The sequence below is a fragment of the Rattus norvegicus genome, chromosome 2 (assembly GCF_021556685.1).
Source record: "Rattus norvegicus strain SHRSP/BbbUtx chromosome 2, alternate assembly SHRSP_T2T, whole genome shotgun sequence".
NCBI classification, from domain to species: Eukaryota; Metazoa; Chordata; class Mammalia; order Rodentia; family Muridae; genus Rattus; species Rattus norvegicus.
In genome coordinates, this window is record NC_141535.1 from 22,743,475 (window position 1) to 22,767,288 (window position 23,814).

Below are 23,814 nucleotides of genomic sequence, written 5' to 3' on the forward strand. Positions count from 1 at the left end.
TATAAACGCAGAGTGTTTTATTCTGCAGAAGTCCAGCATGCTCCAGACTACATGGAGATTCCCAAGAGACTTCGGAGGATCGATCTGAAGCACATTAGGGGAATTCTGGGGAGGAAGTATCCTCTATTGTTGACTCTATCTCTAAGGACATTCCAGAAGAATTCCTAGGACAATCTGAAACTGTTACTAAGGAAGTCTGGAAGTTGCTACTGACTCACTGTCCTTGCCTCAGACGAGGTAACAGGGCAGCTTCTGAGTCCTGGACTTGCCCAGTTCTTGGAAACAAGATATTTAGGCCTCATCTCCTGAATTGCTAATTTGAACCGTGTCATGGAGTCAGCCTAGCCTATCTCAAGCCAATTCAGCACATTTATGTCTTTTTGTTGTTGTTTTGTGATGCACTGAGTTTAAGCAGAGCCATGTGTGATCACGGTTTTGGAACTATCCATTGGAATATGGTGGATTCATCAGAAAACAATATCTGTCCTTCCTCCAGAACCCATCAATAGCCAATAGTGCAGCAGGAAAGGGGGAAAGACACCTTGGTGCTTCATTGATCTCTGATAGAGTATTTATAGGCTCAGTGTTGTGCAGGCTCATTGTAGGCATCCATGGACAATAAGGAATCATGATCACACCACTTGTTTCCAAGTCAAAGATGACATTTCTTAGCCTTTCTCCAAATCCTAGAGCTCCGACATGTTCCCCTTCCTCAATTCTGCATTGTACCCAAAGCATCAGAAGGGGTGCTATACAATATCATGATTAGGGCTGACCAGTAGGTTGTCACTTCTTAGCACATTAACTAGCCACTTGTCTCTGCATTAACCACTGTTCTTTGTGAAGGGATTTCTTATCAAGACTGAACATTTGTGTATAGATATAAATGAGTATTTGGAAGATATCTGGGGCTGTGTCAATCTAGCTGAACACTAGTTGCTAGATTATACCTAGGGCATTATGCACTTTGGCTTAACTTATAGTACCAGTTATGAATTTCCACTTGAAAAATGGGCATCCAAACCAAGCAGACAAAGATTGATTGTTCTCATATTTGTACCACTATTTTACCAGTAGGAACATTTTGTCTGTCAGGTTAGTGCTATAGTTTCTAGGATCTTCTGTTTGGTAAGAACATTGATGCTTTTTTCCTTTGGCCATTGCAATGAAGCTTCTAGGACTATGGAAGCTGGCTAACAGGGTGAAATCTTCCAGCTCAGTTCCAGCTTGATTTTTTTTTTTAAATCATACATTGAAGGTGTGTTCTTTCTTTAGAATAGGATCTTATCAAATCCTTCTAAAAGGTCAACCAAGAATAATGTAAAGCCTGTATTGTTTTGGGAGCACCTGTGACCTCCTTGACCAGTAGGTTTTGAGGGGCATCCCATACTGTGACCTGATATTTTTGTTTATTAACTGATTGCTATAACATACAGCATTATGCAGCCATAAGTGTTATCACTGGAATGAGCCAGTGATTCCATCAGTGATTAATGGATAAAGAAAAGAAGATTTATCTAAAGGGGTCTTAAGAAATAGTATGACCACCTAATACACCTAAGTACTTAAGCCAACTTAAATCATGAATGTGTGTGTATGTGTGTGTGTGTGTGTATGTGTGTTTGAAATTGCACAACAATTGTTCTCATAAATGCTTTCTCCAGTGATAAAAGTGTCAAATTTTATTTCACAAAGCTATCTGAAAATATCACATAGAAAGACATCAAGTAAAGACTTGCTATTCCTTTGAAAAAAATCCTAAAAATAATCCTTAAGAATCCATTATGCAAGGCTAACAGAGACTTCAAGGGACTGAAGCAACAATCACAGAGCTGGCATGGGTCCGTGCTCAGTCCTCTGCATATATTTTATGGCTTTTAGCGTGGTGTTTTTTGGTATTCCTAACAGTGGGAATGGAGGTTCTCTGACTTTAGGAATCTTTTCCTCCTTTGGGGTTGCCTTGTTCAGACCTGATATGGCGCTCTGTGCACAGGTTTACTGTATACTGCTAGGCTGTGTTTGGCTAATATTTCTGAAGACCTGCTCTTTTCTGAAGGGAAACAGAGAGGAATGGATCTGATGGGATAGAAGTATGAGCTAGGTAAAGTGGAGGGAAAGGAAACTGTGGTCATGTGTTGCAAACAAACAAAAAAAATAAAATTTTTAAATGAGAAAAATATTTTTAAAAAGGAAAGTTACATTGATAATGTCATAACTTCTTTTCTAAATAAATGAGGATGGTTTCTTGGGGAGAAGTAAAATTAAAGTTTATAAACTTATCAAAGTTAATACTATTAAATTTTTGTTTTAAAAAGATGTTCATACCTCAACTAAACAATGCTAGAAGATGCTAAACAATCACTAAAAACTGTAAGAGAGATTTCATAAATACTAGAACTATGACAACCAGACATAGAATAAACCAGTTAGGATATGAAAATTCAAAAAAAGATAAATTAACAGATAAAATTAAGAAAAATTCTACTTGAGTAGACATAATTTATTACAGATACAATATCTTTGAAAAGGAATTCTTTTGCAAAAGGACAAATTTAGAAGCTAAGAATAATAACTAGTTATACTCTTCCTTAAATTTTCACTGTTATGATCAGTAACAAAGCGATGCAAATATAAAGACAATGATGCATGCTATGAAAACAATCAAGTTAAAGACAGTGATAACCACATTAAAGAGACTAATTTATAAGGAACGGAAACTATAATTTCAATTAAGTCATTGTCTTTGACATCTCTTTGGTTATAAATACCTCGTTAGCAAAAGAACATGTAAATAGGAATAGTGGAATGAAGATTTTTTTATAAGATATTTCTCTCATTCAAATTCATCTTCCTGCTTTTGCTTAATTTTATCTTTTCCTACACTAAGGAAATCACTAGAACTGCATTTAAAAGAAATGCAGGGAGCTCCATCTTGCTAAGCCATCAGTGGGCTCCTTAGTGAATGACCCTAGAATTCTATTGCTCTGTCTCCCTTCGACGGCCACTGCACTACTGGGCCTGGCAATCTTAGAGTTACCAGGATGACATATTAAAGAAAACATTCAAGCCGACTTAATAATCTTCCTCAATGTTTCTTGTAGCCTACACAGTACCAGCCAAAACTGTATCTAAGATATTAGGGTATAGGTCAGGGCCTTGTAACACAAGTCTAGACCATACAAGAAATTTCTTTAAGTCTACATTCAAACTGAGACCAATTTCCAGTTCCCTTCTAATCTATTTACAAATCTGCAGTTACAGATAGCGGAGTTTAATATTATGGCCATCAGAAAGTGTGCATTGCATACAGTGTCTATGAGCTGGGGGATCTTTCTGGTTCGTCTAATTGCCCCCTGCTGCACTTAGGTAGCATTGATAATGTGTCTCATTAACTCTCCAAATAAGCTGGTCTCCATTTCTGTGTACCACAGAGGCTTTAAGATTAGATATTGTCAACATATGATCTCCATGATACACAGATTCTAAGTTGTAAAAATTCTGAGGATATGAATGGTATGACCTACAGTCATAGCTTATTTTTGTCGTGAATTTATATGGTACATGTGCTGATGTATGTTTTTGTGTCTGTCTGTCTGTGTCGGTATGTGCACATGAATGAGATACCCTAGCAGGTCTGGAATCTCTGCTCTGGTGAAATCAGAGGTCTGCTTATTCTGCCTTCCTAGTGTACGCATCCCCAAGCCCAGTATTGTTCGTCTTTTAAAATTAACTGGAGATTTAAATTTTTCAGTAACTCCGAAATATCAAATTTATTATTATATTCTAAAAAATATTCACTCTCATTTCAAAATTAGAAATCTGTTTCTACCCATCATCATCTTCCAACAGCTTCAAGATTTGTCTTTTTCCAGGACCCCAGAGCATATCAAAATAGTCAAGTGACCAATTCCCTTATACAATATAGGGTAAACTTTTCATATAATTAAATAATTCTACTTTATCACTAAAGCATCTCTGGATTATCTAAAATAACTAATGCAGTATAAATCTCGTTAAGCAGTTATTACTGTTAGTAGACAATTTAAGAAAGATTTCTGATCTGCAGTTAGTTTGTGTGAGGAAAATGGAAAGTGAGCAGCAACTGAGTAGACAGGAGGTTACGAGCAGGCGATGTGTTTAAACAGCTGCTCCAAAAGGGGCATGGACGTCACAGAGTTTGATCTCTGACAGGTACCCTACACTAAATGCTCTCTAGACACAAAGGGACAGAGATACAAGTCATCAGACATCATCTTTTCAAAGCGCCACACACATGCAGTTTACAAAGCAAAAGTAATGCCATTAATGGGGAATCTGAATCATTAATAAGATATAAGGAAATGGTGAGGTCCGAGGCCAATGCTTCTGTCAGTTCATTCATATACATCACTTGAAAAACAATACCAAAGGGATCCAGAATAGACACTTCACTTTATAAAAGAAACCATCCGTTTATAACTTCTTATTTTGTCCAGATTATTCATATACATTACACAATAGCACATGGCACTAGTATGGCGGTTACCATAGTTTGAACAGTTCTTTGATGAACATACTGTAAGCTTCTCTTTACTGTGACACTCTTCAATACATCCTGTATCCATCTCCTTATAAAATCTCAACTGGCACTAGATTTACTGTCTTCTACCATTCTTGTTTTCTAATAGGTTTGGATTTGTCACTTTGGCTTCACATTGTGCCTTTCATCTGGCCACCCTACTTGCGACCCTTCCGATCCACACAGCACACATTCAGATCTGTCTCTAGAGCCTGCTGATACCTATCCTTCACACATCCCAGGCTCCGGCTCAAAGTTGCAGCTTGCGCTGCATCAATGCTGGTGGCCTGGCAGCAAGCCAGAACTTCATTATGGGTAACCTCTCTATCCTTTTGATCTTAAATGTGGCTTATAAGTGACAATGATGAATTGGCTTAAGGGACCAGATGTGCTGTTGTGGTAGAGTTTCCTATGCTGTTTGTGATGGAGATCCTTGTCGCAGTAACAGAGAGGTGAGAATTCTAGACATGGCCTAATTGCACTTCGGCTGATTTAGAGATTGCTGTTATGTTCACACCGCCTTTGTTTCAGCTCCGTTACAGTCTGAGATTTATAGGGTCAATACGGATGTTAGCTTTCTTTTCCTTGGACAACCTCGTAAATGAACCACACTTTGTTTTCTTACCTTAGAATCGGGGCCTGGACCCAGGGCATCATACGTGGGAGGTAGGAGTCTTTCGCTGAACTACACAGCTCTGGATTTGGATACCCTTAAGTTGGTTTTACTACAACTCAGCGTGTTATGCAGTTAATATGCAGCGGTGTCTATAGTCAAGTTTAAACAAGCATCCTTAGACCTAAGTGACTAAATATTACCTTATATCAGTAGCTCCACAAAGAGTAGTAGTTCAATTTTTCTTTCATTTGTACAATAATACAAATCTATTCCATCACTACAAAATACGCCTGAAATGCAACTTTTTAGCACAGATATCATGATCAGAATATTGAAAAGAAATATAATGTGAGTCTCTGATTTTAAAAATATGGCTATCACAATATATGAAAGTACAAATTTTGTATTAGCCACACTTTTAAAATAAAAAATAAACCCTGAATTTGCAGGTTAGTGATAAAACATTTACTGAGTTTTAAAAAGACCTGAGTTGCAAAAATGAAGGTATTTAATATATCTTGATTCAAAATATTACTCTAACATAATATAAAATTGAATTAAGGAAGCATTTTCTATAATAATTGATACTGAAAGACTGAAATAACAAGTAGTGTACTTATAGCGCATCACAATTTGTACTTAGCACAATTTCCTACTTGATGCATCCATGAGTCTAGCTGCTGCCATACTGAAAAAATAACAGTCTAGGCAGCCCGCTAGGCCAATGCACAGAGAAGTAGAAACTCAGGCTTCCTTCTGCATGTTACATCTCAATACAGTCTTTCTAGTTTAAATGACATTTTTATGGCTTAATATCGTTCTGAATCTTCTTAAAAAGTCAACAAAAATTTGGATCCTTAATCTAAAAATGGCCATTTGTTTAATGGCTATAGGTTAAATTGTAGCTTTTACCTTTCTTCCAAAAACAAAAACACAAAAGCAAAAACAACAACTTTATTATGAGACAAAAGATGGCTCACTGTGCACAAGCACTTGTTACCTAGCCTGCAGAACTGAGCTCAATCACAGAAACCTACTGTGTGCAGAGAAGGGGCTCCCATAAGCTGTCCTCCTCTGATCTCCAGGAAAGGAGGGCATTTTTATACCCACAAACATGCACACACACTCGCACAACAAATAAGCAAATAAATATAAAAAAGTAAAGTTATTTAGGAGTTCTAAAGCCTATATCTAAGGATGTAACCTTATATAAGCTAAGGTATTTATATTGATAACAATATTGTGGATCCTAATTAAATATGGATTATAGCTCTATCTTTTAAGTGGCTTTGACAGTGAAGTGTAGGTAAGATGACATGATGACACAGGGGTAAGACAGTAGTCTACAGGCCATTAGGAGGGGCCTGGAGCATAACCTTCTTTCAGAGTCCTTTGAAAGTACCATTCTCAAAATACTTTGATTTTTAGAGGGGAGAACCATGAGAAAATAGTTTTCTATTGCTTCAACAGCAGAGTATTACAATTTATTAGGAGTTATAGCTAAATATATATGCAGATACATGTATTGTTTTACATATAACCCCAAATAGAGAGACATCCTCTAAACACTCTTAGAATTGCAAATTATCAATTCAATTGGAGATGTTAATAAAAGAGCATTTGTGCAGTTTGTACAATGCATGCCTATTAACCATATCAACTAACATTTGTCTTAAGTCCATTCTAGAACACTCCTCTTATTGTAATGGCAAAAGAACATACTAAACTGCCCTCTACATCCTGAAGGTCTCCTTGTATTCTGAAGTTTTATATTCTCGTGGTTCTAAGCTATACCTTAAAAATTCATTATTTTGAGATCTTCCTTTCATATCTAGTACACATCTTCTTTACATGGGAAACACAGTCACACTGTCCTTGGAAAATATTCATCTTCTTTAGAGAATTCCTTCGTTTCACCCTTTTACTCAGGAAGTTGAAACCAACATGAACAGTGTTTTCTTACATAGTGTTCCTCTAAACTAATACTTGTTACAAAATGCCCAAAGACCTTTAATTTGAAAATGTTATAGTATGGGTGGTCTAGGAAACAGGGAGGAAAACTGGAAAAGGTCATCTGATCATGACACAGACATTGCAGTCCGGACCACTCAACACTGTTGCTGTCAGTGAACTCCAGCCTCAACAGTCAGTATGGATGAAGATGGAGTCCATCCTTGCTACGCATTGCTGGACTGTTTGCTACAGACAGATTCCAGGGTGAATCACTGGTTCAGCTCTAACTCTCCCCAGTGCCATACCCAGATCCAATGGACCATTTCAATCCAATACTTACACACATGGCCTAGGTTAAATGAAATGAGTTTCAAGACCAAAACCAAAACCAGAAGTAACCGAAAGATAGGTTGTGGGATCTGTGGAGTTGGGGCGGGACACTGACAGGGTTGGCGGGTAAGAGGATGTGGGGAAAGAGCAGTAAGACCATATCATGACATATCAGGAATGAAGTTGACAAATAACAAAGTGAATCTTAAAAAGAAGAAAAGCAGTCTCTGCAAAAAATTAAGTAGTAGTTATTAATTTAATAGAACAGGGTTTGAAATAAAGAAAAACAAAAATAAATGTTATCTTAGTGGTCTTCATTGAGCTTCTAAAGAGACTGGCTTAATGACTAGGTCTCTATCACCCTGGAATTGTCCTTGGCTCAGAAAAAAATAAAATAAAAGAAGGGTGTGGTTGTCCAGTCCTAAGTCACAGATTGGCTGCCAATATCACTGAACATTTCAAGGCCCAGAGAAAAGAAACAAATAGAGCTCAGTTAAGTCCTTGAATGCTGTTTGGTAAACCAAAACAAAAGAATAAAACCTGCCAAACATGGGGCTGGAGAGAGGCCTCGGTGATTGAATGGTTAAGAGTGCTCGGCTGCTCATGCAGAGTACCAAGGTTGGGGTCTCATGCACACAGGGCAGCTAGTGAGCATCTTCAGCTATGTTCTCTTTAGCCTCATGGGTTCTTACATGCATACAAGCAAACATGAAATAAAAATTTCAAAAAGAAAACAGTACTGTCAAACACGTTTCTAAAGCATTTGGAACATTTTTTCCTTTTCAGCAATATGTAACAGGTCGATTTCTCTATACTTTTCTCAGTACTTGCTTTAATATGTGTTACTTGAAGTAGTACCAGAATTTAGTTTAGGAACTTTGCCTTTCTCCAATGACTAAGAATGCTTAACAGCCTTTCATTCAGTCATCAGCAATTAGTAAGTCCTGTATCTTCTTCAATGAAATGCCAAGTCAAGTCTTGCCTATGGTACATTAGATTGCTTATTTTCTTCTCAGTTACAGGGGCATTTTTTCAGTTAACAAGTTTCTTGTCAGGTATATGACTTGCATTTACTGGTTTCCCTTTGAGGTACAAAATTTGTATGACAAAATATAGTCCATTATTGTATGCTGTGTATTTTGCTTTTGATATTATACATAGGGGCTAAGAATTTCTTCATTTAGGCTCTACTGAAGTCAGTTTTCTTAAGTAAATATTTAACTTAATTTACTTTTATAATAAATATCAAATGTTCAAATAAAATGGAAAAAAAGAAAAACATAAAATTACTCTTTCTCTGTTAAGTAGTCCTGGTAGCTTTGCTAAGGATCAGTTGAACAGAAATATAAACGTTTGTTCACCTAGAATTCTGTTTAATTCACTCAACAGTCATCTTATACTAAAACTACACTATCTTGACTTATAGTTCTTGGTTTTTTTGGGTAATTTTTTGTGTGTGGGGTTTTTTTTTTTGTTCTTTTTTTTTTGCTGTTTTTTTTGTTTGTTTTTGGTTATTTTATTTATTTACATTTCAAATGCTTGCTTTCCAGGTATCCCTCTCCCCTTTGCCTATAAGAGAGTGCTCTCCAACCTACTCACTCCTACCTCACACCTCTAGCATCCCCCAAGCTGGGGTATCAAGTTTACAAGGACCTCTCTTCCCACTGATGCCAGAAAAGGCCATTCTCTGCTACTTATGCAGCTGCAGCCATGGGTCCCTCCATGTGTACTCTTTGGTTGGTGACTTAGTCCCTGGGAGTTCTAGGGGGTCCAGTTACTTGATACTGTTGTTCTTCCTATGGGGTTGCAATCCCCTTCAGCTCCTTCAGTCCTTCCCCTATCTCTTCCATTGGGGTCCCCAGGCTCAGTCCAATAGTTGGCTGTGATTATCTGCATCTGTATTTGTCACAGCCTAGTAGAATTTCTCAGGGAAAAGACATGCCAGGCTCCTGTCTGCAAGCATTTCTTGGCATCAGCAATAGTATGGGAGTTTGGTGTCTGCAAATGGGATGGGTTCCAAGGTGATGCGGTCTCTGGATGGCCTTGCCTTCAGTCTCTGCTTCATTTTTGTCCCTGCATTACCTTTAGATAGGAACAATTCTGGGTTAAAATTTTTGAGTTGGTTGGGTGGCCCCATCCCTCAACTGAGGCCATGCCTATCCACTGGCGGTGGTCTATACAGGGTCTATCTCCCCTGTGAAAATTCTTGTTTTAACGAATATTTTGACTATTCAATTTCAGTGTGAATTTTAAGATGAGCATGTCAGTTTCTGGCAAAATACAAGCAGTGATTCTGTAAAGGATGCGTTCAAACTAAAATCTGATATAACTGGCTGACTTTAACATAGCAAAATACAAATTTCCTATCATTAAATTCAGATCTTTTCCCATTTATTTAATAAGTCTATTTTCATATTCTATGGGTTTTAGTCTATGCACTCTGGATTGTTTGTTTGTTATTCAACTCAGTTCTCAGATATCATCATCACTATAATTACTTGACAATGCTGGTGTTGGATCTGGGCCTCATGCATGCTAAGACAACGTTATCAGTAGGGATATATTTCCAGCCCTACTATTCTTGGCACTGGTCTCCATTTTCTTCATCTCTTTTGCTCATTTAAAATTTATGGAAAAGTGACTGAGTTTTGTGTATCAATATCACACCTTAAAACCAGGCTCATTTATTCATTGGTTGTATTTTAATACAGCTTCTTAACCAATAATATATCAATAAAGTGACAGTTTTCATTGCTGACCTGTCTGGATGCATTTTATTTGTTCTCTCAAACACCCATGCTGGCTGCAACTGACACGAACATTCACCCTGTGTTTCTAGCTACTGGAGGCAGTGTTCTGCAGGTCACCCCTACCTAGAACAAAGGTATGAGCCTCAGCCAAACTGCTTTCATCGGGTTCAGGAAGTTCCCTTATATTCCTGTTTCACTGAGTCTGTTTTGCATTAAAATGTGTGGGAATTTCCAAATGCTTTTTACATATATACAAATTACATTATATGTAATATTAGTGTTTTAGCAATGTAAGGTAAATCAATGAAATTTAAGATACAAACACTTGTTATCAGAAAGATAAAAATTGTCTGTTCATAATGCATATTTCCTGTTTTTATTTTTGCTTTCCTAGTATTTTAACTACAGTTTCTGTATCTACAGTCATGGGAGACATTATAATTTCTTCTATTATATTCTATAATTCCATATTGACCAGTTGTCAGCTATTTTATATTTACCAGCTAGTATTCTATACTTTCCAACTGTCACATGCTGCTGAAGTATGGAATCTTTGCTCAGTGTAATTCTAAGACAATTTTGCTGTGTCATTGCTCATTATTGAATCTGTCTTAAAGCCACTCACAGTGTTACGATTGCTTTATTGGACAACTCTTGTCAATGACATCAAGGGGATCAAAAGTGTTTATACACCTAACTTTTTGATATATATTGATCTGCATATTTTGTGTCTTCAGGATTTAATTTTTTCCTGTAATTCCTATCAAGATTTGTGATTAATTTATCTTAGTCCGAAGGATTTCTCTTAGTGTTCCTGATAAGGCAGGCTGCCAATGATTGTCTTATTCTATAAGTGCTATTTAATTGTAAAATTATCATATGCATTGTCAGGTGTAGTGATACCATTATCCAATAGCATGCTATGGTGGATTCTCCATCCCCCGAGCCTTCAGTCCCTTTCCTGCGTTCCTGTCTTTCTTTTGTACTTGTCCAAACACCTTTCTTGTTCTCTAATGTCGCATACACACATTAAAATTTAACTCAAAAATAAAGAATGAGACTTTGCAATGTACAGAAAAGTGGAAAGTATTATGAGAAGCATGGCTTAAAACAATAAGAAACATGTGCTTGCTCTTACATAGGATCCCAGTGTGTGGTGTACATATGCATGTGTCTAAGTGGGTATAAGTGTGTGGTAAGCTTAGAAAACTAAAGAGAAATGAAGGTTTAGTTTTTCTTCATGTAGAAAGGCACTTTACTGAATATAAAATTACAAATCTACATTTCTCTCTTTAATTTCAGAACTCTACTAATGTCATTCATTTTTCTGCTGGTTTCTATCTGTCCAGGGCTTCATAGAGTTAACAACACTGGAGGTCCTAGATAGGTGACCATCAGGATAACCTCCTCCTCTCTGCCAACCTTTCAGGAGGCTTATGGGTCTCAGTATGAATCTGTGGCCATTATTCTACTTAGTGCTTAAGTTTTTGGATATGTACTAATTCTGAAAGACTAAATATCTTGGCTACTACTTGAAGCATATTCATAGCACCCATGTCCTTCTCTGCATGAATGGACTTTTATCAGCTAATCTGAAGTTATCCTAAAGGCCTCTGAGATTCTGCTTACTCTTCTTTGGGGTGTTTGGTTTTGTTCTCATACATTACAGACTCTCTTAATCAACTGTCTAGGCCACTGCGTCCCCCTTTTGCCATCTTGAATAACCTGTTTACCTACTCTCATGGACCTGTCATTTTAGCTACTCTACTCTGCAACTGCAGAATTCCAATCTTGTACTTCTTAAATAATAACTTCACTTCTGATATGTTTTTAAAACTATAAAGAAAGGAGGGGTATACCCTATGGAGGTGAAGTCAGGAAGCAGGCATGGGCCTGCTGAGGCATCCCTTTCCCCTGAGGGACCAGACACAGGACAGTATAGTAAAGAATAGGGTGTATTCAGGGCTTGAGGAGGAGAGTTAAGAGGGTAGCAGAGGTGAAGAAAGGCAGAGAGGGAGAGAGAGAGAGAGAGAGAGAGAGAAAGAGAGAGAGAGAGAGAGAGAGAGAGAGAGAGAGAGAGAGAAAGAAGTAGGAAGAGGAGGAGGAGGAGGAAGGAGGGAGGGAGAGAGAGAGAGAGACAGAGAGAGAGAGAAAGAAGTAGGAAGAGGAGGAGGAGGAGGAAGGAGGGAGGGAGAGAGAGAAGAGGAAAGTGGAGAGAGAGACAGGGAAGGGACAAGGGGACAGAGTAGGAACAGGAAGGCAAGAGAAGAGAGAGCAGAGGAGGCAAGCAGCACCATTTATACTGAGTCAGGCCTACCTGGCTGTTGCCAGGTAACCGTGGGGCAGAGCTTACACAGAATGCTAACAATCTCTTTGTTAAGCATCTTTGCATGTTAACATATTATCATGCTCGTTTTTAATTCTTAAAGCATGTTTTCTAAAAGTATTTTAATTGTGCTTTCAAGTTTTTTTCTACTATATTCCACATCTGGGGAAAATGTGAAAGCTTCTATTGACCGTTTTCTCACTCTCTCCACTGGGTATGGATCATGGTTTCCTGTCTTTTGCATGTCTGGTTTTGTTGAAAACTCACTTATTCACTGCTGCCAAGATCATTACTTCCAGCAAGAAATGCCACCAGATGTGAATCTCAACCTCTGGGAAGACCAATTGAGCCCTTTTCGTCCCATGCAAATTAGGTGCCAATCCTTCTAGCCTGCCAGATCCCATGAGAATCCCCACACCAAGTTCACAAAAGGGGCACAGAGGAAAAATGGCAGTTGTGGGTAAAAATGTTGCAGATGGCGAGTTCCTACCACATTTCATTAGCCTTGCAAGTATATGCCATATTTGCGCTCCTGCTTGCCCTTCATGGGTGTTCTGAAATGTTTGTTTCATCAATTTTGAAAGGAAAGGATATTCAGCCTTTTTAATCTATACACAGGGACATTTAAAACACAATTTCTTTGTTTCTTCAGGAACACCTAAAAAAGTAAAATATCTATCTACGAAGTCATATGCCTAGAACACAATCTGACACTATGGAAGCAGGGGCAGAAGCCTACAAAGAAGAAGAGGCTGTGCCCATGAAGTCAACACAAAATGTCTTCCTGCACAAGACATGAAGAATAACACCAGTTGCCATGTCAAGGTAAATAGAGAAATCTTACAGGGGGTGAGGGATAATTGTTTTCCTTCTCTTAGCATCTGGATGAAAAGCTATAGACAAGTAATGAAGGCCAAAAGAGGGAGAACTAGTATCTACAACTACAGGGGATGAACCCTTATTTGACAATAGTAAGTGGTCATCCCTAAAGCAAATATAGGCAACAATAAGTGTTTTATCATAATATAAAACAATATACCTATATGTATAACAACAGTAATTTTAAAAAGAGGCCATGAAAAAAAAATAAAAAAAAAAGAGGCCATGAATTGGGTTGGAAGAAGTACAGAAATATTGAGACTATAGTGCACATACATGAAATTAGAAAGATACTTTAAAAAATAATCTAAAGAAACTACCAAGCAGAGCAAGAATGCCAGTAGAAACATGTACATCTTAATTTCCTCCATGAGTTATATATCATGAAGTCTTACTTGCTCAATTTCAGTCTCTAGAGCAAATACCTACACATTGGGTCTCTCTAGGAACTAAGTGTCCCCAACTCCCCCTGTAAACTGCTAACTTTTCATTACTGGGATTTCCCAGTGTTTTATACTTCAACCATATGGTACAAAAGTAGCTAATTTATTATTTGAAAGGCAATTTAAAAGATCTTTTATGTGTTCAAGGATAACTTACTGAACCTTTCTAGGACTCTATTTGCTCTGGAAAAGTAGTGACTTGAACTAGAGAAAGTACAATTATAGAAGATCTGGGATTCAGATATATGTAATGCTGATCCTGGCAATAATGCTTACACGTACCTCTCCAGTATCGCTAAGAAACAGCCCAAACTGTCTCTGCAGCATGGTGGTAGGCTTTGATAAATTAAGTTTTCCATTTAGAATTTGTAAATAAACGTATCTATGATGAGGATTCTGGCTAAGATGAACAGCATATGTGTAGTTCCAAAGAGCTTATGAGTAATCTATTTGGCAGTACACGTTGCTCTCCCTGTGTGAGAGGAGATTCACTGTGCAATGTTACAAGGTCTATCAAAGACCTTAGAAAGACTTAGAAATTTTAGACTCTGTTCTATTTTTAAAAACAACTATATCAGTATTCATCAAGTGTGTGGCACGGCCATTCATTTACTTTCAAAAAGGCTATTCTATAACCAGACTGCCTTTCAGGAAGCCTAGCAACTAAGTAGAAACCCAAATGATTGACAGTAATTATACAGGAACTTCCTGTTTGTTAAGAAGCAGGAGTAATTAAATAATGCGCTAAATCTTAGGCACATAATTATGAAGAGAAATGGACAGAAAGCTTCTTTATTTGTTTGTAATATCTGTGCTACTTTAATCTGCACTGAACGGCCAAGCATAGTAGGAGAGTACTTTTGTATTTGATCTTTTAGCAAGGCTAATTCAAATATTCTCCAATGGTAAGAAATAATGTCAATTTCCAGTAACAAAATGAGGATTATTCAGCTATATTAATTGTTTATTAAAGATAAATATTCCTTTACATAATTCCTTATATCATGGCTAATTAGGAGTAATTAACATATGATTAAAATGTTTCAATCTTTATAAAATAAATCTAGCCTTCTAGTAAATACTTCTTCGTGATACCTAAAAACCTTTAACTGGTTAAAATTCTTATATTCATATATAATTAAATGTGTGCTCATATAAAACTTTACTGTTACAGTGCCAATGCAGCTCTGAAATGAGAGAATTCATAAAGAAAGACTGTTTGTTGCATTGTATACGATACTTGGGCACTTAATGATTTTCTATTGCTTTGTGAGATTCTATTATTTGTGAAACCAAACTATGATATTTTCTCAGTTTGAATACAAAAGACCAGTCTCCGGAAGAGAAGGGTATTTCACAGGATTTATAATCCCCAACAGGCTTCAGGTTCCAAGTGAAAAATAAAAAACAAAAACAAAAAAATAAAACACTTTGAGGCACTTTTCATAAAAAATTATGAAAGTCTATGAGATAGTAAAATCAATTAGGAGCAGGAGAGATGGTTGAGCAGTTGGGAGCACTGGTTATACTCCCAGAGGACCCAGGTTTAGTTCCCATAATCCAAATGGCAACTCATAACTGTTTGTAATCCAGCTCTAAGCGATTTCATACCCTCACACACACTTGCACGCAGGTAAAACACCAATGCACATAAAATAAAAAACAGTTTCAAAACTCATTTAGATGAGAGTGAAAGTGGCCTAGTTCTCTCTATAATCTAAGGCTTCACTATAATGACCTTAGCTATTTTAGCTCTTGGAATCTTTATCAGAAACAAAGCAAAAATTCTGCCACCCCTAGGCCCTTAGGATGCAGTCATATTTTAGAAAGGAAGTCATTAATGATGTTTTAAGCTATTTCAAAACTCTGAACATCAATATATTGTAAAAACAAAACTTGCTACAGAAAAATATTAGTTGCATTGTCTACAACCTTTGGCGATACTTGGGAATTCATTTAGCCAATAAGCTATACCCATGAGCTTTACGGTCTGCTTCTTTCATGCAATGCTAAAAACTGACGTCTAGGCCTAATACACGGGGGACACTCTACTACTGTGTTCAATCTACAGATCCTCAAGGTTTTCATGCTATGACACAGCCCGTGAGACTGGCCTATTTACCAGGGTAATAGCCATAACAACCGAGGAAAGTTTTAAACTTCGGGTAATAAAACCAAGGAAATTATTTTAGTCATAAAAATATTACATATACATTTCTTTCAAAATTTGATATGCAGATCCTACTTCTGGATAAATGGATAAAATAAACACCTTTCAGGTTGTAGTGGCACACACCTTTAATCCTAGCACTAGGGGGACAGAGGTAAGAGGCTTTCTGTGAATTTGAGGCCAGCCTGTTTTACCTAGTGAGTACCAGAATAGTCAGGTTATAAAGAAATGATATGTCTTAAATAAGAATGAAAGAAAGAGAGAAAGAAAGGAAGGAAGGAAGGAAGGAAAGAAGGAAGGAAAGAAGGAAGGAAGGAAGGAAGGAAGGAAGGAAGGCAGGAAGGAAGGAAAGAAATCAATCTTTCTTGTAATAGATGGTTGAATCAGTAAAAGATTGTCATGTCAGTAAACCTCAGTCATCACAAAGGAACAGGGCGGTCCTGTAAATAACCCATGAGGATTGTGGGAATTTTAATAACGAAAACAAGAATCACATAATATAATTACTACGAAATTATACACTCACACACTTTTAGAAATAGGTTTCTGAAAGACAGAGTAAATCTGGTATTCCTTACTTCTCCCATTTGCTTGACTATATGAATGCAGTCATACCTGAAACAGAAAGATCTATATCACAGCCACGTGCTTTCTTAAATCGCAGGCAACCAAGACGCTAGAAGAAGTTCAGGAAGAAGAGGCACCTCAGACTCAGCTCATAATCATAACACACAGAGTGTGAGACCAAAATTGAAATGATGGTGGCATGCAGCATGGATGAGCTGCATGGCAGGCTGGAAGACACCTCACAGCTGCTGTTGTTAATGGCCCTGGTGTTGTTTCTATTTTGATGTTAATTCTGCTTCCCCAGGAGGGGCAGCCTGAGTCTAAGAGTGAATCACTTACTAAGGTGACTTCATGTGACCCTTCCCCTATGAATAAGGATTTCAAAGAACCAATCACTGGAAAAGAAGTCCATGGAACTTCCAGGACAGACTGGAAGAGGACAGGAAGGAAAAGGTGACTTGCTTTTCAACAGGGAGAACTTGGAAGACAAATGGAGCGAGAGGTTTAGATGGCAGACCCACCAGGATTTGCCCCCAGAAGACTTATACTTAGAATAGCGTACAGAATTAGGATGCTAGTTGCAGCATCCAGCAATTGAGTTACCTGTTGATTCTAAACTAAGTTTGTGTAGTGTTTTGTTTTAAGCATGAGTCAACTGGGTTCCATAGCAAGGTATGATGGCAGGGCACCGCATCCAGGAATTTGGAAGCATGGGGCTGGCATGGCAGCAAACCACCATGGGAACTTACCATCCAGGTAGAGAGATTTCAGAGCTCTAGGTCAGAGAGTTTGCCAGGATGATGACAGGCCAGGTCAGCCTGTCCTCAGGTGACTTGCTCCCAGTAGCATGGGATTGCCTTTTTATTATTTCACACTACAATGTACAATGCTTCCCCTCAGACTTGTGGACTCAAGTTTTGATTCCAAATCAAGAGTTTCAAATTTGAGATTTAGTTTTCTTAAGAACAAATAATTTAAAAATAAAAAAGACCCAAAGGCTTGAGAATTACACCAGTGACACAAAAAATAAAGGAATAATAAAGAGAAAAATGTTGCCAAATTAAAATAGTACAATTATACTCAAGCCTTGCTAAAAATAGGTTCAATACATAAAAGCCCTAATGTCATTACATACTTAGTGATATATTTTTGATCAATAAGCTGGTCTCCAGGAGTGCTGACACACAGGTTTACAGAAGGGTCAAGCCACTGTCAGAGACAGCATGACCAGCTAACACCAGAGATAACCAAATGATTAGAAGCAAGCACAGGAACCTAAGCAATAGAAACCAAGACTACCTGGCATCATCAGAGCCTAGTTCTCCCACAACAGCAAATACTGAATATCCCAACACACCAAAAAAGCAAGATTTGGATTTAAAACCACATCTTATGAAGGTGATAGAGGATTTTAAGAAAAACATAAATGACTCCCTTAAAGAAATACAGGAGAACACAGGTAAACAAGTAGAAGCCATTAAAGAGGAAACACAAAAATTCCTTAAAGAATTAAAGGGAAACAACCAAACAGGTGAAGAAATTGAACAAAACCATCAACGATTTAAAAATGGAAATAGAAGCAATAAAGAAATTACAAAGGGAGACAACCCAGGAGATAGAAAACCTATGAAAGAGATGAGGAGTCATAGATGCAAGCATCAGCAACAGAATACAAGAGATGGAATAGAATTTCAGGGGCAGAAGATAGCATAGAAAACATTGACACAATCATCAAAGATAATGTAAAAATCACATAAAGCTTCTAACCCAAAATATCCAAGAAATCTGGGACAAAATGAGAAGAACAAACATAAGGATAATAGGTATAGAAGAGAGTGAAGATCCCAACTTAAAGGGTCAGTAAATGTCTTCTACAAAATTATAGAGGAAATCCTCCCTAATCAAAAGAAAGAGACACCCATAAACATACATGAAGTCTATAGAACTCCAAATAGATTGGACCAGAAAAGAAATTTCTCCCGTCAGATAGTAGTCAAAACACCAAACACAGGAAACAAAGAATATTGGAAGCAGTAAGGGAAAAAGTCAAGTAACATATAAAGGCAGGCCTATAAGAATTACACCAGACTTCTCACCAGACATTATGAAAGCCGGACGATCCCGGGCAGATGTCAAACAGACCCTAAGAGAAACAGATGCCAGCCCAGGCTACTATATCCAGTAAAACTCTCAATTAATATAGATGGAGAAACCAAGATATTCCATGACAAAACCAAATTTACACAAAATCTCTCCACAAATCCAGCCCTACAAAGGATAATAGAGGGAAAGTACCAATACAAGGAGTGAAAATAGACTCTAGAAAAAGCAAGAAAATAATCTCCTTGCAACAAAGCAAGAGAGACACACAAATATAATTCTACCTCTAACAACAAAAATAACAGAAAGCAACAATTACTATTCCTTTATATCTCTTAACATCAATGGACACAATTCCCCATTAAAAAGACAAAAACTAACAAACTGGATAGGTAAAAAAGACCCAGCTTTTTGCGGTATACAGGAAACACACCTCAGTGACAAAGACAGACACAACCTCAGAGAAAAAGACTGGAAAACAATATTTCCAAGCAAATGATCCCAAAAAACAAGCTGAACTAGCCATTCTAATATCTAATAAAATAGACTTTCAACCAAAAGTTATCAAAATAGATAAGGACAGATACTTCATATTCCTCAAAGAAAAATCCACCAAGATGAACTCTCAATCCAGAATATTTATGCTCCATATGCAAGGGCACCTATATTCATAAAAGAAACCTTAATAAAGCTCAAAGCACTCATTGCAACTCACACAATAATAGTGGAAGATTTGAATACCCACCCCCATCAATAGACAAATCATGGAAATGGAAAATAAACAGAGACATAGAGAAACTAACAGAAGTTACGAACCAAATGGACTTAACACATATTTATAGAACATTTCATCCTAAAACAAAAGAATTTACCTTTTTTCAGCACCTCATGGTACATTCTCCAAAATTGCCCATATAATCTGTCATGAAACAGGCCTCAACAGATACAAGAAGACTGAAATAATCCCATGCATCCTATCAGATCACCACGGACTAAGGCTGGTCTTCAATAACAAAAAAGTAACAGACAGCCCACATATACATGGAAGTTGAACAACACTCTACTCAATGATAACTTGGTTAAAGAAGAAATAAGGAAAGAAATTAAAGACTTTAGAATTTAATGAAAATGAAGGCATAATATATAAAAAAAAAACAAGGAAAACTCAAAGCGCAGAGGGCCTCCAAAAAGAAACTGGAAAGAGCATATATCAGCAGCTTGACTGCACACCTTTTAGCTCTAGAACAAAAAGAAGCAAATACACACAAGAGGAGTAGACAGCAGGAAATAATCAAATTCAGGGCTGAAATCGACACAAGAAGAAGCACACAAAGAATCAACAAAACCAGGAGCTCGTTCTTTGAGAAAATCAACAAGATAGAAAAACCCTTAGCCAGACTAACCAGAGGGCACAGTGAGTGTATCACATTGACAAAATGAGAAATGAAAAGGGAAACATAAGAACAAAATCTGGGGAAATTTAAAAAGTAATCTGACCCTACTACAAAAGCTTATATTCAACAAACGGGAAAATCTGGATGAAATCGACAATTTTCTAGACACCAAAGTTAAATCTGGATCAGAAAAACCATCTAAATATCCCATAACTCCTAAAGACATAGAAGCAGTTATTAAAAGTCTCCCAACCAAAAAAAGCTCAGGACTTAGTGCAGAATTCTATCAGACTTTCATAGAAGACCTAATACCAATACTGTCCCAACTATTCCACAAAATAGAAACAGAAAAAACATTACCCTTCTATTAAGCCACAATCACACTTACACCTAAACCACACAAAGTCCAAACAAAGAAAGAGAAATTCAGACCAATTTCCCTTATGAATATCAATGCAAAAATACTCCATAAAATTCTTGCAAACTGAATCTAAGAACACATCAAAACGATCATCCATCATGATCAAGTAGGATTCATCCCAGGTATGCAGGCATGGTTCAATATATGGAAATCTATCAACGTAATCTACTATATAAGCAAACTTAAAGAAAAAAAAAAACCACATGATTATCTCATTAGATGCTGAGAAAGCATTTGACAAAATTCAACACCCCTTCATATTAAAAGTCCTAGAAAGAACAGGAATTCAAGGCCCATACCAAAACATAGTAAAAGCAATATACAGCAAACCAATAGCCAACATCAAATTAAAATGGAGAAAAACTTGAAGTAATTCCATAAAATCACGTAGTAGACAAGGTGGCCACTCCCTCCATATTATTTCAATATAGTACTCGCAGTCCTAGCCAAAGTAATCAGGCAACAAAGGGAGGTCAAAGGGATACAAATTGGAAAGGAAGAAGTCAAAATATCAGTATTTGCAGATTATATGATAGTAAACTTAAATGACCCCAGAAATTCCACGAGAGAACTACTAAGCAAAATGGCTGTTATAAAATTAACACACACAAATCAGAAGCCTTCCTCTACTCAAAGGATAAATCGGATGAGATAGAAATTAGGGAAATGACACCCTTCACAATAGTCACAAATAACATAAAGTACCTCAGTGTGACTATAACCAAGCAAGTGAAAGATTTGTATGACAGGAACTTCAACTCTCTGAAGAAAGAAAGTGAAAATATCAGAAGACAGAAAAAGCTCCCATGATCATGGATTGTCAGGATTAATGTAGTAAAAGTGGCCATTTTGCCAAAAGTAATCTATAGATTCAAAGCAATCACCATCAAAATTCCAACTCAATTTTTCATAGAGTTAGAAAGCACAATTTGCAAATTCCCTTGGAATAACAAAAAAAAAAAAAAAAAACCCACGATAGTGAAAACTATCCTCAACAATAAAATACTTCTGAGGTAATCACTGTCCCTGACTCAAACTGTATTACAGAGCAGTTGTGATAAAAAGTGTATGGTATTGATATAGAGGTAGGCAGGTAGATCAGTGGAATAGAATTGACAACCCATAAATGAACCTGCATACGTATGATCACTTGATCTTGGACAAGGAACTAAAATCATCCAGTAAAAAAAAACAGCATTTTCAATAAATGGTGCTGGAATGTAGAAGAATGCAAATTGATCCACTCTTATCACCATGTACAAAGCTCAAGTCTAAGTGGATCAAGGACCTCCACATAAAACCACATACACCCAAACTAATAGATGAAAAAGTGGGGAAGAACCTTGAACACATGGGTACTAGGGAATATTTCATGAATAGAACACCAATGGTTTAAGCTCTGAATTGACAAACGGGACGTCACAAAATTGCAAAGCTTCTGTAAGGCAAAGAACAGTGTCATTAGGACAAAATGGCGACCAACAGATTGGGAAAATATCGTTACTAATCCTACATCTGATAGAGGGCTAATATCCAATATATACAAAGATCTCAAGAAGTAAAACTCCACAGAATTAAATAACACCATTAAAAAATAGCCAGAAGCTGGAACCCAGTTGCCCTTCAACAGAGGAATGGATACAGAAAATGTGGTAAATCTACACAATGGAGTAGTACTACACATCTATCAAAAACAATGACTTCATGAAATTTATAGGCAAATGGATTGAACTAGACAATATCATCCTGAGTGAGGTAACCCAATCACAAAAAAAATACACATGGTATGCACTCACTGGTAAGTGGATATTAGCCCAAAAGCTTGAGTTACCCAAGATACAATCCACACCCCACATGAAGCTCATGAAGAAGGACTAACAAAGTGTGGATGCTTCAGTCCTTCTTAAAAGGAGCAACAAAATATTCATAGGAGGGGATATGGAGACAAAGTTTGGAGCAGAGACTGAAGGAATGGTTATTTAGAGCTTGCCCCACCTGGGGACCCAGTTCATATACACACAGCAACCAAACCCAGACAATATTGCTGATGACAAGAAGTGCATGCTGACAGGAGCCTGATATAGCTCTCTCCTGAAAGACTCAGCCAGAGCATGACAAATACAGAAGCGAATGCTAGGGCAAACCATTGAGCTAAGAACGGGGTCCCCATTGGATGAGTTAGAAAAAGAGCTGAAGGAGATGAAGGTATTACAACCTCATAAGAACAATACCAACCAACTAGAGCTCTCAGGGTCTAAACCTCTACCCAAAGAGTACACATGGATGTACCCATAGCTCCATAGGCATGTGTAATAGAGGATGGCCTTGTTGGGCACCAATGGGAGGAGAAGCCCTTTGTCCTGCCAAGGCTGGACTACCCAGTGTAGGGGAAAGTCAAGGTGGGGAGGTGGGAAGGGTGAGTGGTTGGGGAGGGAGAATATCATCATAAAAGAAGGTGGAGGGGGATAGGATAGGGGAATGCATGGACAGGAAACAGGGAAAGGGAGTAACATTAGAACTGTAAATAAAAAATATCCAATAAAAAATAAAATTTGATGCATCAATTAACTAGCTTAATAAGCCTCATTTCATCTTCAGTACCACCCTTGGGGTTTAGGCAAAACTTTCTTATTGCTATATGAGTTCAGAGGTTCCCATATATTGCTACTTACTTGTACTGCCTATATACAACCCTAGAATATAGCTCAGGATTAAATACCTGCTAGGACTTGGTTCACAGGCCTGAATGTGGTTCATAAATTATAAACCAAGACGCTTTCCCCTCTTGTTTCTTTCCTTTTTATAATTTATTCATTTATTGAATATAATGTTTAATACAATGTAGTCTGATCAAGGGTTCCCTTCTTCCATGTCCTCCCAGCTCCTCCCTTTATCCCATTCATTCAAAGGTAGCTTTTATTCCCTCTCTTTAGTAACAAGCAGGCAAAGCAAAACAAATAAACAAAGTAAAACAAAAACCAAAAGTAAATACAAACACACATACATACACATACACACACACTCACATACACACACACATACACATACACACACACTCACACACACACATACACACACATACTCATACACACATACACACACATGCACTCACACATACACACACATACACACACATACACATACACACACACTCACACACATGCACACACACATACACACACATACACACACATACATACACATACACACACACTCACACATATGCACACACATACACACACATACACACATACATACACATACACACACATGCACACACATGCACACACACGCATACACACACATA

General features: G+C 37.4%; 1 protein-coding gene across 2 annotated transcripts in view; it reads right to left on the reverse strand.

Moving 5' to 3' along the window:
• Xrcc4 (X-ray repair cross complementing 4) overlaps positions 1-23,814 on the reverse strand; it is a 234,014-nt gene that overhangs the window by 103,109 nt on the left and 107,091 nt on the right.